Raw genomic sequence first — 17,960 nt, forward strand, 5'->3', positions numbered from 1 at the left:
GTGAGCTAATTAAATCAGGTGGACACTTGAGAGTGTGTTGGCAACTCTTGTCTGGAGGGGGGATGGGAAGATAGAGAGAGAGGGAAGCTGGCAAAATTGTCACGAAACGAGAGACTGAAAGGGCTGACTCAATAGGGGGAGACCAAGTGGGAGAAGGGAGTAAGATGTATGTAAACTTACGTGTGATAGACTGATTGGATTTGTAAATGTTCACTTGAAGCTTAATAAAAATTAATTAAAAAAAAAAAAGCTATGAAGTAGAAAGTATAGAATCACACTGAAGCTCCAGTCTTCACTTTGATGCTAAAGCTCTGAGTACTTTGGGGGAAGTTCCTAAACCTAAACAGTGTCCTTAACTGTAGAATATAGATAATACATACTCCTTCTTTATGGATGATGACAACTAAAAAAATAAGAAAACTTACAAAGAGCATTTGTGCATAGTAAATACTTAGAAAATGTTAGTTTCCTTCCCCTTACTTTGGCAACCATGATTATTTCAACTAACATTTAGAGATTCAAGCCATACTGAGTATAGACCACAATAGAAAGATGCTAAGAGCTAGTCAAGGAGCTCTGGTGGCTCAGTGGTCATGTACTTGGCTGCTAATTGAAAGGTTGGTGGTTTGAACCCACCAGCTGCTCTGTAGGAGGAAGATGTGGCCCTCCACTTCTGTAAAGATTACAGCCTTGGAAACCCCATGGGGCTGTTCTACCCTGCCCTGTAAGGTTGCTATGAGTCGGAATTGACTAAACAGCAATGGGTTTTTGGTTTTAAGAGCTAGTCAGGAGTCTCTGGGTGGTGCAGATTGTCAATATGCTGGCTTGCCAGTCTAAAGCTTAGAGGTTCACCATGGTCTCAGAGGACTTCCAGCTCAATTGGCATAACCAAGTTTATAAAAAAAATGTTCTACTTCCCACTTTGGTGAGTAGGGTTAGGGGTACTAAAAGCCCACAAGCAGCCATCTAAGATAAACTTATTGGTCTCAACCCACCTGGAGCAAAGGACAATGAAGAAAAGCAAAAACACAAGGGAAAAACTAGCCCAAAGGACTGGAGAACCACATGAACCAGAGACACCACCAGACTGAGACCAGAAGAACTAGATGGTGCTCGGCTACCACCAACAACCACTCTGACAGGGATTACAACAGAGTCCTGGACAGAGCTGGAGAAAAATGTAGAAGAGAATTCGCATTCATGTAAAAAGACCTGACTTACTGGTCTGACAGAGGCTGGAGGAACCTCTGAATGCTCTGCTAACCCAGAACTGAAACCATCCCTGAAGCCCACTTTTCAGACAAAGATTAGACAGGCCTATAAAACAAAAAATAACGCACGTGAAGAATGTGCTTCTTAATTCAATCAAATATAAGAGACCAAATGGGCAGCTCCTGTCCAAAAGCAGGACGAGAAGGCAAGAAGGGATGGAACTGGATGAAAGGATGTAGGGAACCTGGGGTGGAAAGGGGGAGAGTGCCATCACATTGGGGGGATTGCAATCAATGTCACAAAAAATGTTTATAAATTTTTGAACGAGAAATTAATTTGAGCTGTAAACTTTCACCTAAAGCACAATTAAAAAAAAAAAAAGACTACTAAAAAAAAATAAATAAAGTTTAGAAGTTTGAGTCTACCCAAAGGCACTTTGGAAGATCTACTTGCGAAAAATAAGACATTGAAAAGTCTTTGGAGCACAGTTCTACTCCGGCGCACATAGTGTTACCATGAATTGGAGTTGACTTGATGGGAACTGGATTGGAAGAGCTAATCACAGTCATTTTTACCTAAAGTGCTATTCATGGGCGTGAGATGACTTGAGACAACATGTTTTAGTGAGAAGTGAAAGACAATTTAAAAGTTTAGGAGAGAGAGGTCATAAAGAGACATGGATGGCAGAAAATCAAAATCAAACCCGTTGCTGTTGAGTTGATCCTACTCACAGCAACTCTAGAGAGCACAGGGCAAACCTAGGACTCATGACTGATTTTCTGCTGGAATCATGATTTCTGCTGGCATGAGCCAAGGGAAGGTGGAAGAAAATGCACGCAATAGAAGGAGGTGGAATTTGCAGCCTCCTCACACGTGTTTGCCCTTGACTTCCAATTTCTGGAGGCTATGCCTACGTGATCTTGCCTGTTGCCTACCTCAAAACAGTCATCTCTTTTTTAAATTGTAGTGAATTGTGCAATCTTTTCTTGTTTGTTTTTGTTAGGATTTCCTTAGCTTTATCACTTCAGGAAAAACTTATCCTTTGAGATTTCCTCTGGGACGTGATTATTTACAGTAACTCCAATTTAATGAATTATTGAGAATTTATTCCTGACTTACTTTTTTTTTCCTTCATTTTTTAAAAGTAGTCCCCTTGTCATTGGCTGTCTTTCTTTTGTGTGCCTTTAAATAATTATCATTTTTTCAACATCTGCTGCTTTACATCTTCTTTCTACAGCCACTCCAGGGTACCTTACTTAAAAATATATACTAAGATACATATTTTTTTGTTCATTATACATATACTATTTGTGTGTCATTATTTGCATGCATCATAACTCGATATCATAAGATAATCTGCTACTTCTTGACATCTCTGCCACTGTCAGCTCAGCTTAGACCACTTGAATTTCTTGCTGCAATGACCAGAACATCCTCCTGTTCAGTCTCCCTGGCTCTGGACTTGCTCACCTTCCAGTCTTTGAACACACTGAAGCCAGAGCAATCATATTCTGAGGAGGACACCAGATAAGACCTCCTTGGCATCTTCCAAGGGCGTCATCATCACACTTGGGATGGCGTGACCTGGCCCCTGCCTGTCCTTGTAGCCCCTCCTATGCACCCTCACACCACTACTTTATGTTTTGGTCATATTAAGAGTTACCCGAAGACCTTTTTACTCTCTCCCCCCCCTCTTTTGCCCTTTGCACCTTTATTCATTCTCTCTGCCCAGAAAGCTCATCATCACCCCTATAACTTCTTTTTACCTAGATAATTCCCACTAACTATTTAGGACCCAACTTAGATATCACTTCTTCCTGGGGACCTTCTCCAATGCCCCCAAGACTGGATTGCATGCTCTTTTATTACTCCTGTTTGCTGTGCCTATGGTTGGTGCCTAGACACAGCAAATGGGTTTGCTGGTGGCGCACCAGGTGAGCCCTGGTGGCTCAGTGGTTAAGAGCTATGGCTGCTAACCAAAAGTTCGGCAGTTCAAATCCACCAGCCACTCTTTGGAAACCCTATGAGGCAGTTCTACCCTGTCCTATAGGGTTGCTATGAGTTGGAATCGACTTGACAGCAATGGGTGGTTTGTTGTATCGGTCATAAAAATGGTTAAGCGTTCAACTACTAGCTGAAAGGTTAGTAGTTCAAACCCTCCCAGAGGCACCTTGGGAGACAGGCCTGGGAAGCTGCTTCTGAAAGGTCACAGCCTTGAAAACCAATGGAGCAGTTCCTCTCTGCACACACGGGGTCATCAGGAGTTGGCGTTGACTCAACGTCAACTAACAACACCGATCATTGTACTATGTGATTCTCAGATGCACTGAATGCCCCTCAGAGCAGGGCCCTGTCTTACGAGTTTGCACCTCAGCCCTTAGGAACCTTGGCGAACGCACTCACTAAATAAATACAGAGAAGCCTGTGAGAGCCGGAATACAACTGGGCTGCCTTGTTTTTCTGGGCTTCAAAAGTTTTCCGCCTTCGACAGGATGCAGCCTTGTCGCTTTCTTATCCTCTATTAGTGGAAATTATTTGAGTTTTCCTTCTCTGCCAGGTTTCTGCCCTACACAGATACTGGCTTTCGCAGGTTTTACTGTATTTTTTCAATGAGTGAGTGAATGAACCAGCAAATACTAGTCCCTGCCCTTACATGGAGGCAGTGTGGTGGAGTGGTTAAGTGTGCTGAAGTCAGGTGGTCTGAGTCTGGACCCTGGCTCTAACCTTAGTTGTGTGACCTCTTGCAAGTTACTTGTCCTGTTTTCTTAACTGGTAAAATGGGGATGATAATAAGAAGTATCTCACAGGATTACTAGAACAATTAAATAAGTTAACACGTAAACAGTGAGACTGGAACCTGCACGTGATAAAGTTCCATTAATTGTTAGCTATTATTATTGTCTAAACTTTCATCTGGCAACTCTGTAGCCAAAGTAAAAGGCACTGCATCTGGCACAGTGGAACTGTCTATTCTGTGAGAATTCACAAGACTTGATTTAAAAGATGCTAGATTTCTACAACAATACTGCGAAGTTATTTTAGATATAACTTCAAATGTAAACCCCAAACCAAACCCGTTGCCGTCAGGTTGACTCTGGCTCGTAGCGACCCTACACGACAGACTAGAATTGCCCCACAGGGTTTCAAGGATTCGAACTGCCAGTCTTTTGGTTAGCAGCTGTAGCTCTTAACCACTGTACCACCAGGGCTCCAACATCAAATAAAGGGGCTATTATATATTATAACTTTTTATATAACTTAATATAATATAATAAATTTAATTTAATATATGTAATAATATAATATGAAGAAAATATCTCATGTCTTTGCTTTAAAATTTTAATTTATGCTAGTTAAACATGTTTTAAGGAGTTAGGGTCTATTGTAGGTTGACTTTTCATTAACTCAGTCTTGATGACAGAAAGCAATCGTTGTTAGATGTGGATCTCCAAAAACTATATTTGAGATACTGATCGGAAATTGAACAGGGGAAGCTAAGGACGTTTTCAAATAGAAAACACCAGAAGGAAGCTGTCAGGGGGCTTATAAGTTTGAAAAGATTGTGTTTCACTCAAGTCAACGTGATGATGTGATTAACACTTGCCCATCTGAAAATGAGAGAGGAAAGAGGCACAGAGAGAGAAATTTGGAAAAAAGAACAGAAACTTTTCCACCATACATTGCAGGCAGTAACTAAAAGCCACACTCGTTAAAGAGAGCAAAGGCTAGATAAAAATTCCGGTAGGGTCTTTGGACATAAAGATGCTGAGAAATCAGATAAGCTATGGAAACTGCAATCTCCCAGTTAAGAGATACAGCATGAATGAAAATTACTTAAACTAGAGGAAAACACAGGATTAGATAAAGCAGTGATTCAGAAATGTTAGAAGTTAAAAACTGAGATAACTATAAACTAAACCCACTACCGTCAAGTCGATTCCGACTCACAGGGACCCTATAGGACAAAGTAGAACTGTCCCATAGAGTTTCCAAGGAGTGCCTGGCAGATTTGAACTGCCGACCTCTTGGTTAGCAGCCGTAGCACTTAACCACTATGCCACTAGGGTTTCCGAGATGACTATACTTAGGTAATAATATAAATGATATTTGATGTTTGAGTGTAATTTACTTTAATATTTACATTCCTGTTATTTTAGGGAAAAAACATTTGGGTTTAAATGAAAATTATGCTGCATTATATTTTCTTTGACTTAGTTGCTTCTGTCTTGTTATGGATTGAATTGTGTCCCCCCAAAATGTGTGTCAACTTGGCTAGTCCATGATTCCAAGTATTGTGTGATAGTCCACCATTTTGTCATCTGATGTGATTTTTCCTATGTGTTGTAAATCCCGCTTCTATGATGTTAATGAGGCAGGACTGAATCTACAAGATTAGATTGTGTCTTAGGTCAATGTCTTTTGAGATATAAAAGAGAGGAGTGAGCAGAGAGACATGAGGACCTCACACCGTCAAGAAAGCAGCGCCGGGAGTAGAGCATGTCCTTTGAACCAGGGATTCCTGCATGGAGAAGCTCCTAGATCAGGTGAAGATTGATGACAAGAACCTTCCTCCGGAGCCAACAGAGAGAGAAAGCCTTCCCCTGGAGCTAGCGCCCTGAAGTCAGACTTCTAGCCTCCTAGACTGAGAGAATAAACTTCTGTTGTTACAGCCATCCACTTGTGGTATTTCTGTTACAGCAGCACTGGGTGACTAAGACAGTGCCCTTGCCATGGGGCAGAGTGGTAAAATGGTTAAGCAGGCTTGGGTCACCTGGCCTGAGTCCATATCCTACCAAAAGTCAGTAACTTAAAGGACACTTAAAATTTCTGTAATGCTGTATTTATAAAGCCAAGCCTGTAAAGAGAGAAAACATATTCCCTTTTACACACATGACGGTGAGTGACAGAGCTCTCCGTATTTGACAGCAGTTTAGAGCATGTGTGGATATTTAGATAGGGGGCTTATTTTAAAAGTGTTAAGATGTTACAAGTTTTGCGTGGATTTGCATCAGGCAGTAGGGGGGACTTGTGACCCTGCCATGCCAAGGAGCCTGAACCTCAGTTTACTATCTCATTCTCATTTCCCTCTCCTACAGTGCAGGAGGGACAAAGCTTTGTTACACTGAGATGAAGTGATTTATATACAGCATTTAGCCTAGTAACTGGCACATAGAAAATAACCAGTGGGCACTATCTTCTCTTGGTGTTAGTTGTGGACATATTTATCTTTGTAATATGTTGGATGCTTTGCTTGGGTGTTGATAATTATTATCATGTCTAATCCTCAAAAACAGGAGGCAGTGTTGGTTCCGTGACAGAATTCTTGCCTTCCATATTGGAGACCTGGGTTCAATTCCTGGCCAGTGTATCTCATGTACAGCCATCACCCATCTATCAGTGGAGGCCTGCATGTTGCTATGATGCTGAATAGCTTTCATCAGAAAACGGAAAACCAAACCCATTGCCATCGAGTCGATTCTGACTCATAGTGACCCTATAGGACAGAGTACAACTGCCCCATAGGGTTTCCAAAGCTGTAAATCTTTACAGAAGCAGACTGCCACATCTTTCTCCCCAGGAGCAGCTGGTGGGTTTGAGCTGCTGACACCTTCCAGTTAGCAGCCCAGCACTTTAACCACTGTACTACCAGGGCTCTGGTTTCAACAGAGCTTCCAGGTTGAGAGGAACTAGAAAGAAAGGCCTGGTGACCTATGTCCCAAAACCAGCCAATAAAAACCCTGTGGATCACAATGGTTAGATCCACAACTGACCACGGGAATGGCTAGGGCTGGGTAGCGTTTTCTTCCATCGTGCATGGGGTTGCCAGGTGTCAGGGGTCACCGTGAGTCGGGGGCCAACTTGATGGCAGCTAACAACAAAAACAGTCCTCAAAAAAACCTGGAGAAAGAGAAGACATTATTCCCATTTCTAGATAAAGAAGCTAGGGCTCAGAGAAGCTCAGGAATTTGTTGTAAAAAGTGAGGGCAGAGTCGCATTTGAGTCAGGTTGGACCAACGCTGAGGTCCTTCCCTCTTCACCTCACTGGGCTCTCCTGCTGACTTCCGCACCTCCAAATGAAAAGAAGGCCAGGTGGAGTTTAGTATGAGGGCGTTACAGAAAAATACTCTTTTGTTCGTCTTGCATTTACCAGGTTTAGGATTTGGATAATTTAATAAACTGGGACATTCGTATTATATATATTTATATGTATGCATCTCTTTTTTCCCCCAAATACAGGCAAATACATATTATTATGAAAGCAAATTCCCACTATCAGGTTGTGCTTTTCCTGGAATTTTATTAGAAAATTGGAAATTTGTTCATTCAATATTCTTTGACAACGAAATTTAAAATGCCACGTATAAAAGGCAACAAATGTGTAAACAACTGCTTAAGAGGTAAATTTAACAATTTTTGATCAACCTGTTAAAAGCTCGCTGACAGAAGACCCAGATAGTGGATGTAAATAAAGCTTAAAAGTCTGAAGCAGTTTTCAAAGCCAACTGTGCATTAGAATTGCCAGGGGACTTTTGAGAAAACAGCAAGAACCAAGCAATGTCTGGGATGCAGTCCTAAGGACTATGCTTTAATTGGTTGAGAACTGATATGATTTCAAAGGTCCCAGGGGATTCCAATGGGCAGTCAGATTTGAGACCACCAGTCTGGAGGAGAAGCAGAAAAGGCTGACTGAACAGGACAAGAACTATTGAGATGTGTTAAGTACAAAGGATTGAAAAAAAAAAAAAAATCAATGCTCTCATCTGTCCGATACCCATTAAGGAATCTTCCTTTGATCTTAAAATCCCCTCAGATGCTGTCTGACTCCATGTGTGTTAGAGTAGAGGAGTGCCCCATAGGGTTTTTAATGGCTTTTTTGGGGGAAGCAGATTGCCAGGATTTCTTCCAAGGTGCCTCTGGGTAGACCGGAACCTCCAACTTTTGGTTTGCACCATACAGGGACTCCATGCCTTCTGCACTACTTGTCTCTAATGAGAAAAGGCTGCTCAACATTTTTATTTCCTCACTTCTCAAGGACTGATGACCTATTTCCAAAAAGCAGCCAGTGAAAACCCTACATATTACAATGGTCCAATCCACAACTCCTCATGGACCAAGCAGCATTCGTTCTGTTGTACTTGGGGTGGCCGTGAGTCAGGAGCCAACTCTGTAGTAGCTAAAAACAATACACCATACATACGTCATGCCTTTGTACATATAAATTATTCAGCTGACAGATCTTTAGTATTGTGGCTTGTTGTGTTGCAGAAACTGAAAATAGGGGAGTGAATAAGACAGCCCAGGTCTCTGCCCTCACAGATGCAGGTCACAGTGAGGAGACAGATGATGAACCTGTAAATAAGTAAGGAAATAGTACTGTTCAGACAGAGAAGAGTGCAATGAAGAAAATACAGTAGGGTGAATAATCGGAGAAAGTCCTTGGGTGGCTCTAATGCTTACCTGCTCAGCTACGAAACAAAAGGTTGGTGGTTTGAACCCATCCAGAGGTACATCAGAAGAAAGGCCTGGCAATCTGCTTTTGAAAGCTCACAACCTTGAAAACTCCACAGAGCACTATTTCACTCTACCACACGGGGGGTCAACTCAATGACAACAGATTTGGTTTTTAAAGTAGGTAATCGGGACTGACTCCAGGGAGGGCACCTGCTACTGCATACAAGCTTGTCTTAGTTATCTAGTGCTGCTATAACAGAAATACCACAAGTGGATGGCCTTAACAAACAGATTTATTCTCTCACAGTCTAGGAGGTTAGAAGTCCAAATTCAAAGTGCCAGCTCCAGGAGAAGGCTTTCTCTCTCTGTTGGCTCTGGGGGAAGGTCCTTCTCATCAATCTTTCCCTGGTCTAGGAGCTTCTCAGTGTAGGGACCCTGGGTCCAAAGGATGTGCATGCTGGCTTTTCTTGCTTGGTGGTAACAAGGTCCCCATTCTCCTAGTCCATCTGAGTGGTAACTCTGCCCTTTGAGACCCCAGAGGTTGTGGCTCTACCCTTTGAGACTGGGGCAGCTCTGCTTCATGTGCTCCTTGTCTCTTCAGCTTCTGCTTCCTGGTTCCTTGGTCTCTTGGCCCGTAGGGTCTCTCCGCCTTCATCTGAACTGCTGGGGCAAGTGTTCCAAAGCTCTTTAGCTCCACTGTTAAGTGCCTGGAGGCACCCCACGACAAGCTTAACTAGAATCGTGAAGCTCCAGATGTGGTCAGCAGACCAGAAGCACAGACATCACTTGAGAGTTTGTTAGAACTGCAGAATCTCAGGAACCACCCCACACCTGTCTGAGAATCAGAATCTGCATTTTTAACCAGCTCCCCAGGTGATTCATGCACACAGTAATGTTTGAGAGACTCTGAGCCGAAGACAGTTCCTGTTGCATCTAGATAAGTCATTCCTTCTGCCCACCCCCACACACTGAATAAGTATTTATATAAATAGTAAGTATTGACTTTGCATTTTGAAATATTGTATTATAATATAAGAACATCCCTACATTTATTTGCAATGGATTCTCAGAAATATCTTTTGGAGGTAGTATTTTGTCATAGGGTTAATTGGGGGTTAGATCACTGACCAAGGACTCAACATGAAATGTTTCACAGCCCTGACTAAAAAACATCATAAAAGAAAACGCTGTAAGTAAAATTACCGTAAGCCCTTTTATAGTATCAAATTTAAGGCTTCGACTCCACTAAAATGAACAAAAATATACTGTAAAGTTAATTATATGAAGAACTTCAATTTGTTATAAAAATACATATGGTATATATAGAATACATATGACTTCAATATAAATTTTTCTCTAAATTATATGAAAGTTACAAGCATTATTTAATTAATGTTTAATTAAATGATTCTGTTTGCATTCTGAGGGGAAGGTTCAGAATTGCCTAGACAACTTTAAAAAAACATCCAAGTCTATTTAAGCTTATACTACTTTTTCTCTGAGGAAAGTCCCCTATAACAGGAAACATTCAGAGTCATCCCAATTGCTTTAGAGCTTGAAATAACTACTATTCAAAAATACTGAAGTATTGTTTCAGCAAAGGTTTGTGGTATTCTCTTTCTAAAAACATTTAGAGAACCAAAAACTACCCAACTTTCCTCTACTTTGTACTTCCCAGCCTTCTCAGTTTCCTCAGAGATCTTGTGTAGAAAAGGTGAAACAAAAGCCACTCGGCAAAAAAATGTACCGTCTTAGTGACCTAGTGCTGCTGTAACAAAAATACCACACGTGGATGACTTTAACAAAGAGAAATTGATTCTCTTACAGTCTAGGAGGCTAGAAGTCTGAATTCAGAGTGCCAGCTCTAGGGGAAGGCTTTTTTTCTCAGTCAGCTCTAGTGGAAGGTCCTTGTCATCAATCTTCACCGGGTCTAGGAGCTTCTCAATGCAAGGACACCCTCCCCTCTTGGTTCTTCTTTCTTGGTGGCACGAGGTCCCATGTCTCTCTGCTTGCTTCTTTCTTCTATATCTCAAAAGAGATTGGCTCAACATACAACCTAATCCTGTGGATTGAGTCCTGCCTCATTAACATAATTGCCTCTAATCCTGTTTTCATTAACATCATAGAGGTTAGGATTTACAAAAATAGGATAATCACATCAGACCACAAAATGGTGGACAACCACACAATACTGGGAATCATGGAGTAGCCAAGTTGACACACATTTTGGGGGGACACAATTCAATCCATGACACGTGCCAAGATACCCTAGTCCTTTGAAAGTTTGGTCAACGATCATTTAGGGTGACAAATTCACCCTGGTTTGCCAGGACTTTCCTCTCAATCCCTGGAAAACCAGAAAGGCTGGCCAATCAAAGTCCCTAAAGATTTAAAAAAAAAAAAAAAGGACTTTCAACATAATGACCACAGAATTGTGAGCACAGTGTTCATATCTTATTTCGCTACTTTCAGTGAAAACCCCAAGAGGTACTTAGAATTCACTTATGGGCGTCAATTCAATCTCAAATGAATAGTATAGATATTTAGTGAAAATGAAAATGAAACTTCCCTACCTTTATTTTCCCTGTAGCCTGTTTGAGATAGAAGAAAGCCGAAATTAGACATTGCCCTTATTTTCTACCGAGCTCCAACACAGAGATAAATGAAGAAAATATTAGAGATTCTATTTTTATTGATCTAGTTTTTCTAAAAATGTAAACTATAAACTAAGCTTTACTGAAATTGAATATACAGATTGAGACCGATGCCTTCAGTGGGGCAGTAAGTCAGAAAATGCGTGCTTTCCAATGGGGAAGAGTCGAAAATTTTTCTTTACAGAAAGGTTGAAAGTGGTTCCTTCAGTCATTGGTTTATTTTTAAAAAATTTGGGACCCACAGTCAGTTACATGCTACAGGAAGTCACCTTCATGTTAATTTAGAACTACAGGACTGTCTTAGTTTGCTAGTTTTGCTGTAATGGAAATACCAATGGAAATACCATGAGTGGGTGGATTTAAAGAACAGAAATTAATTTTCTCACAGAGCAGGAGACTAGACGTCCAAATTCAGGGCACTGGTTATAGGGCATCCCTGATGGCTCAGTGGTTAAGCACTCAGGTGTTAACCAAAAGGTTGGCAGTTTGAATCTACCAGGCGTTTTGCAGGAGAAAGATGTGGCAGTCTGCTTCTATAAAGATTACAGGCTTGAAAACCCTATGAGGCAGTTCTACTCTGTCCTTTGGGGTTGCTATGAGTCAGAATTGACTCAATGGCAAGGGGTTTAAGGGGCTACAGGAGAAGGTCCTCTGTCAGCTCTGGGGGAAGATTCTTGTCTCTTTCAGCTTCTAGCATCTCCAGCAGTCCTCGGTTCCTTGGTGATCTTCATGCGGTGTCTAGTTTCCCCCATTTGTGCCTGCTTCTTTGTATATGCTGTGCCTCATAACTCAGTTGTGATTAGGTTTAGGACACGCCCTACACTGATATGGACTCATTAACATAACAAAGAAAACTTTATTTCCAGACCGGATTACATCCACAGGAATTGGGGTTAGGTGTATTGTTGGGAGAACCATAATTCAATTCAAAATAAAGAGTTTTGGTACAATACTTGGTATTTGAGATGGAGTGTAATTGTCAGCGTTTGTGTTAACAAAACACCCTGAAACTTAGTGGCTTCAAACAGCAACCTTCATTCTTGAGATTCCGAGAGTTGGCTGAGTGGCTTTTCTGGTTTGAGCTGGCTAAACTGGGGCTGGAGGTCTAGGATGTCCTTCACTCCCAAGTCTACCAGCTGGCAGGAGAGTTGGTGTGGGGTGGGGGTAGGGGGCTCAGCTGGAATAATTTTGCTCTGCATGGTTTCTCATCCTCCAACAGGCTAATTTGGGTTTCTTCACATCTGGCAGCCTTAGGGTTCCCAACTGCAGAAAGGGAGAGCAAGCCCAATGCATAAGCACTTTCAAGCCTTTGCTTGTATCATCATTGCTGATGTCTTATTGGCCAAAGCAGGTCACCTAGCCAAGCCCACACGCAAGGATTGGAGAAATAGATTCTGCCTCTTGATGGGAAGGGCTGCAAAGTCACATTGCAGGGATGGGCAGAGTTTTATGGATATTTTTCGAGCATTCTCAGGGTAGAACTATTAAATCATTAAAATCTCTTATAGCACAGAATTCCTTGCTTAATTTCTCGCCAAGTATTTAAGAGATATACTTAAAAATAGCCTGCAAATATGAACAATCCAAATCTGTGAATTTTTTTTTTTTTTTCTGTAAAGACAAGCTGTTGTCAGACTTATGCCATCTTGCAAAATATTTTGGCAAAATAAACACACTTGGAAAGAGAAACGAGTACAGTGCTGACACAATGTGGGGATTGCAACCAATGTCACTGTCTTAGTCATCTAGCACTGCTATAACAAGTGGATGGCTTTAACAAAGAGAAGTTTATTCTCTCACAGTGGGCTACAAGTCCAAATTCAGGGTGTCAGCTCCATGGGAAGGCTTTCTCTCTGTTAGCTTTGGAGGAAGGTCCTTGTCATCCATCTTCCCTTGGTCTGGGAGCATCTTAGCACAGGAACCTTCGGTCCAAAGGACACGCTCTGCTCCCCGGGGCTGCTTTCTTGGTGGTATGAGGTTCCCAACTCTCGAGTTACTTCCCTTTCCTTTTATTTTTTGAGAGATAAAAGTTGGTGCAGGCCACACCCCAGGGAACCTCCCTTAATATTGGATCAGGAATGTAACCTGGTAAGGGTGTTACAATCCCACTCTAATCTTCTTTAACATAAAATTACAATCTCAAAATAGAGGACAACCACAGAATACTGGGAATCATGGCCTAACCAAGTTAATGCACACATTTTGGGGGGACATAATTCAACCCAGGACATTCCACCCTTTGGCCCCCAAACATCACATCCTTGCAACACATAAAACATATTCATTTCATCATATCATAGCAAATGTCCTAGCTCCAAGTCCAAAATCCAAAAATTCCTCTTCATCTGTGAAATCCTGAATATAAGTGATCTGCTTCCGAAGGTACAATGGCAGAACAGGCACAAGTTAGACATTTCCATTACAAATGAGAGAAACTGGAGGGGAAATAGGGATAACAGGCACCAAGCAAGTCAGCAGAACACGTTGCATTAGCCCCCAAGGCTTTGAAAATAATCCTCTGTTCTCCGAGACCATTTATACAATAGCCCTGTCCTCCAGACTCTAGGTATTGGCCATACTCTCCAGATTCTGAGTGGAGGTCACTTGGCCCTGGGCATCAGCTCCGCCTTCCAGGCCCACTGGGAAGTTAACTCTGCTCTCTCGGCTTTAGGTGCACCATTCTCCTAGTCCATCTGAGTGGCAACTCCACTTAGAAACACTAGAGGCCATGGCTCCACCCTTTGAAACTGCAGAGATCCAGGCCATACTTTTTGAGAATGAGGCAGCTCGGCTTCCTGTGTTCCTTGTCTCTTCAGCTTCTGGTTTCTTGGCCTCTTGGCATCTCGGGCCTCACACCCACATCTGCCCTGCTGGGGCAAGTGTTCCAAAGCTCTGTAGCTCCACTGATAAGTGCCTGGAGGCAAGCCACTCTGCCAGGAAGTCTCCTGTGACAGGCACTCAGCTTTCTTGCTCCACAGGTCGACAAGACTAGCTCCACAGATAAGTGCCCAGAGGCACCTCACTCCGCCAGAAAGCTTCCTGCACACAGGAGCTTAGCTCTCTTGTTCCAGCTCTGTGTGGTGCTGGTCTCCTGGTTCTGCTGCTGCCGGTCCTCTGCTGTTGTTTCTCACAATCTGCACCTTCTGGGGGTATTAACAATCCTCCTCACTTCCTTCTGAGTCTTCTATCCATTCACAGTTTCAAAACCACTTCCACATTTTGGGTATCTGTTAGAGCTGCATCTCACTCCCAGTACCAAATTCTGTCTTAGTCATCTAGTGCTGCTAAAACAGAAATACTACAAGTGGATGGCTTTAACAAAGAGAAGTTTATTCTCTTACAGTCCAGGGTGTCAGCTTCAGGGGAAGACTTTCTCTCTCTCTGTTGGCTCTGGAGGAAGGTCCTTGTCATCTGTCTTTGGGACCGTCTCAGTGCAGGAACCTCAGGACCAAAGAATGCACTCTGCTCCTAGCACTGCTTTCTTGGTGGTAAGAGGTCCCCAACTCACTGCTTGCTTCCCTTTCCTTTTATCTCTTGTAAGATAAAAAGTGGTGCAGACCACAATCAAGGGAAACTCCCTTTACATTGGATCAGGGATGTGACCTGAGCAAGAGTGTTATTCCCACCCTAATCCTTTTTAAACACAGGCAGAGATTGTGATTTATAACACACAGAAAATCACAAAATGGAGGACAACCACACATGGCCTAACCAAGTTGACACATATTTGGGGGGGACACAATTCAATCCATTACAAGAGGTATGGATTGTTACAAGTCCTTATGTTCAATATCTCATTCAGTTACAAGAATTAGAAGAGCTAGACCTGCAGAGAAGGAGCCCTGGTGGCACAGTGGTTGAAGCGCTTAGCTACTAACCAAAAGGCTGGCAGTTCGAACCCACCAGCATGTGGAGGAAGAAAAGGCCTGGCGATCTGTTCCAGTAAAAATTACAGCCTGAGAAATCCTGTGGGCAGTTCTACTCTGTCTTACTGGATGGCTATGAGTAGAACTGACTCGATGGCAGTGGGTTTAGACCTACAGAAACAAAGGCAATCACCAGTCACAGGTGTCATCCACAAGGTAGGGCTGAAAAAGGAGAAATACGGAATGGCATTATTGATATTTTCCTTATTTTTGATGATTGCTTGAAGAGTACTTATATTGCTTCACTAAAATATATTTCTCTTTATTTTATATTTCATTTTTTTAAATGGAATACTTAAAACATTTTGTCATTTAGCTGTAGGTCAATTTAATTATATATTTTGCCTTAAGAAATATTTTGTAGTTTAAATTTAAAAAACCATTTTTATAGTGTTAATAATTTTAAATTTTTAGCGTTACATAGTACGTCTAGAGTTGGTAATTAATTAAGGCTAGTGAGTGAACCCCTTTATTATGACAATAAAAAGGAATCATAAAAGATTAATAAACCTCCTAAAAGTTAAAGTACTAAGTTTTATCTCTCTTAAATATTTACATTTTCCTGACATAAGTGCTTCCAATTTTTAAAAAGTTACAACTCTAAATTGGAGGTTATAATTTTTAACCGCCATTATATAATTCCTAAAGACTAAGCCTGTTAACCTGTTGACATAAGATGTAAACTGGGTTAAGCATGTTTTCTGTTACATGCATGTTAGTTGTATCATATGTTATATGCAAGTATGACTTCATAATTGTCTTTATTTAGAGATTATGTATAGTTTAAGGAGATGGGTACAGATACCAAGTTGACAAGGGGTGGACTGTGATGGTAAGGTTGTGTGTCAGCTTGGCAGGGCCATGATTCTCAGTGGTTTGGCAGTTATGATGTAGTTTGGCAGTTACATAACAGTATAGTCACCTCCATGATGAGATCTGCTATGAACAGCCCATCAGTTGAAGGGAAGCTTCCTTGGGAGTATAGCCTGCATCCAATATATATGGGCTTTCTAGCAAAGCTCTCAGGCTTTTGCTTACTCAGGATCCTGCATCTGACTCTTGATCATCTGACCTCCAGTACTTTAGACTTGAGCCAGCAGCCTAGAGTCTGACCTACCGATCTTGGATTTGTCACCCCCTGCTATATTGAGGCAGTAGAAGCCTCCAGCCTGATGTCTGACTCACAGACTTGGAAATTTCCAGTTTCTACAATCATGTGAACCATTTCCTTGATATATATAACTCCCTCTGTCTCTCTCTGTCTATATATACACGTATGTACTCTTCACTGGTTTTACTTCTCTAGAGAACCCAGCCTAAGACAGATGTTAACACAAAAACTCATATTTGAAAATTAGTAAGCAAAAAATATTAATTTGGAACATGTAATTTTGTTCTTCAGATCTGAAATAGTCAAAAGAAATAGTACTTACAAGGCAGTCAGAAATAATTTCATTTGTTTGTTGTACGATGTTTGTTGGTGGGCCCTTCGCAGGTCTCTATGAGTGTTTTTCATCTGGAAATAGTACTTAAACACTTACACATTCACTTTCTGTCCTTTGATAACGTGTTCTTCACAGTCCTTTGGACTACTGCTGATACCTGATGGGGGCGAGAATGATTGCAAAGAGCGTGGTACAAATACAAGGGTATGCTGAATCCGAAGACGTGTTTTGGTTTGCTTACACAGGACCAGATACATCTTGAGTCATGTGATTATAGTGCCACTGCTGTGTTCTGATGCAGTTGACAAGAGAACTAATGTGAGGTTATACCCAATCAGTCCAAAATGAAAAGGAAGTTATAATTGTTATACAAAATTTATAAAAGAGTATCAATTTCACTTAGAGCCCTGCCAGTTCCCTTCCACTGTGGTGCCCACTTTTCCTTGTGTCCTGTCTGCTTGGCCTCTATTGTCTTTGCTTTGGACAACAGGTACCCTTGTTTTGTTGATGCTCTAAGCATGTGGTTCCCTTGCTTATTGGTTAATATGTCCCTGGATATACTATTCCATGTTCATGCATCAAGAGTCAAGATTGTTAAGATATAATAAAGTTGATTAAACAAAACAAAACCCAATTTAGAGACTGAAAAGTCAAGTTACAGAATGAGAGAAAACTGACAAAGGACATTACCATCGAGCTTATTCTGACTCATAGCAACCCTACAGGAAAGAGTAGAACCACCCCGTAGGGTTTCCAAAGAGTAGCTGGTGGATTCAAATGGCCAACCTTTTGGTTAGCAGCTGTAGCTCGCTGTAGCTCTTAACCACTGTGCCACCAGGGCTCCAAAGGACATATATCTGAATATATATTTAAAAATTTTTTTCCTTAAAACTCATTAATAAAAATACAGGCAATCAATAGAAAATGACAGAAGACTTGATCAAGACTTCACAAAATAGGATCTCCTAATGGAGGATAAACTTATGAAATAGTTTTAACATCATGGAAATGCAAATTAAAACCATAGTGAAAGATCATTATGCAACCACCAAAATGGGTGAAGCTTTAAAAATTGATAATTCCAAGTGTTTTGGTAGATGTGAAACAACTGGAACACTCATACACTGTTAGTAGGAGTGTTAACTGAGCAACCACTTCGGAAAATCCTTTGGCAGTGTCTACAGATAATGAATGTCTGCATATCCTATGATTTAGCAATTCTGCCCTGGGTATAAACCCAAACCAAACCCACTTCTGTGGAGTCAATTTTG

At 41.4% G+C, this 17,960-nt stretch overlaps 1 long non-coding RNA gene across 1 annotated transcript; it reads right to left on the reverse strand.

Annotated features, from left to right (window-relative positions):
- Positions 1-10,227: 10,227 nt before the first annotated feature.
- LOC135228307 (uncharacterized) lies at positions 10,228-17,599 on the reverse strand. Its single transcript, XR_010318720.1, has 2 exons — positions 16,678-17,599; positions 10,228-15,406 (listed from the first exon to the last, which is right to left on the reverse strand). It is a non-coding gene; the product is annotated as an uncharacterized LOC135228307 (long non-coding RNA).
- Positions 17,600-17,960: the final 361 nt, after the last annotated feature.

This window comes from Loxodonta africana, chromosome 20 (assembly GCF_030014295.1).
Source record: "Loxodonta africana isolate mLoxAfr1 chromosome 20, mLoxAfr1.hap2, whole genome shotgun sequence".
In the NCBI taxonomy this organism is placed as follows: Eukaryota; Metazoa; Chordata; class Mammalia; order Proboscidea; family Elephantidae; genus Loxodonta; species Loxodonta africana.